Genomic DNA, 1876 nt, shown 5'->3' on the forward strand with positions numbered 1-1876 from the left:
TGTGTATCATCCCGGAAGTGGACATCCCCCCCCCCCCTCCTTCGCTTAACCTCTCCTGCTGCGTCCCACTGGTCTCGGTGGGGAAGAGCGTCCTTAGTATCCTTGGCATCCTTAGTGTTCTCGGGGTCCTTAGTATTCTTTGCCTCCTGGCCAACTTAATTAGGCGGTGCCCCGTTCCCTGCACCGAGTAACCGGATGCACAATGAAGTTCTAAAACTTGATATCTTCGCCTCGTTCTCAATCCGTTGCGATGAGATAACAACCCGGCCCTTGAAACTCGCCTACCGCAGAGGACATGGGTAGTGTCTAGTGAAGAGAATCCCCTACACTGCCATTCTACATTACCTGATGATCCTTCGTTCCAACCAAAGTATTAAGCATCACTTTTTGCCTAATGTCCTATTAGCGACAAAATCTAATAAAATCTTGATTAAACAAGACAAGTACAAAAAAAAAATGTCGAGACCAAAATAAAGAACTAAGAAGAAACAAACAAAAAAAAAGACTTACCGGGCAAGGCCTCTCACCTTGGATGTGTCATTGATGCTATGCTCCAGTCCTTCCTTTTAACATGCATATAAATCGCAACAAAACAAACAAAAACAATAAATAAATCATTAACCACTTTAAAATTAAACAAAAACGTTAGAATACGAGACGTATAAAAACAGAAAAAAACATCAACTGCTACACTATAATGAAAACAAGGAATATAACAAAAAACGGGAGAAGGCCTCCCCTCGCCCACAGCCACAGGGAGCGCTGGCTGGCGAGGGAGGCGCCGCAGGAGACTTACATATCGAGGAGGTTGACGGCGAGCGACAGCCACTGCACGGAGGTGAGGTGGTCGCCCCGCGGCAGCTGCGTGAACGACGGAAGCGCCCCCGTCACGCGCATGCCGGAGTGAACGGCGGTCATCCTGGTGATCCTTACGGCGGCGCCCTCGTAGCGGAGGACCTCGGGCGTTCAAGGAAAGAACGTCGAGGAGGATGAGGAGATGGCCGAATCACAGACAGATGCGCGCGTGTCAAGCCTTGTTTAACAGCAGTTTTTTTTTCTTGGAGATCTTTCCTCTGGATGTGCTCCTTGCGTATACGAAGCCTCTCGGTTCAATTTAGTACACCAATGATCACCAAATACTTCTGACCTTTTCTTTCCTTTCCCCTTTTTCCTAAGGATAACTGAGCAAATCCATTGAACACTAGCCTGACTTCACACGGACGGGAAGGAACCAAAACAACGAAAAAGGGGCGATCAATCAGCTCGTGAAGTGACTAGTCCGTCAGAAAAGCAGGTATTCGACGAGGTAAACAGAGTCCGTCCCACAGAAGCTGCACACAACAGGAAACGTAGTGACAGTAGCAAAGTAGCGAAGCAGCAATATATTCGCAGCGATAAACCGCAATAAAAAAAACACACTCAGCAATAAAAAAAATAGGAAAATAGGACGAAAGCGACAGGAAATCCAGGCAGGATGACGCCCCTCAGGAATACGCAGATGGAAGCAGAAGTAGGAGTAGGAGGAGGAGTCTCTGCTTGGCTGGACGACGGTCGGCTACCCCGGAATGCTGGTGGTAGCGGGGCGTGACTTGAACCTGAAAGTTCCATACAATCTATGCTGTTGAAGGGGGCAAGGGGAGGAGGTGGTCATTAAGCAAAATAATTAGGAATGACGAGATATGTAAAAAATAAAAACGGGATAATCGCAAAAAACACAGATACGCGGAAATGTATATATAATTTCATAGCCATTACAGTAATTAAATCGTGTGCTCGAAGTTTACCCAGGTCGTTAAACTTGTCGTAAAAGAAAATTCCCAAGGCAACGTAAAAATACGTCTAATTTCATACCAGTTTTTTTTCTTTGTAGAAGAAA

The sequence above is a fragment of the Penaeus monodon genome, chromosome 22 (genome assembly GCF_015228065.2).
Source record: "Penaeus monodon isolate SGIC_2016 chromosome 22, NSTDA_Pmon_1, whole genome shotgun sequence".
Taxonomy (NCBI): domain Eukaryota; kingdom Metazoa; phylum Arthropoda; class Malacostraca; order Decapoda; family Penaeidae; genus Penaeus; species Penaeus monodon.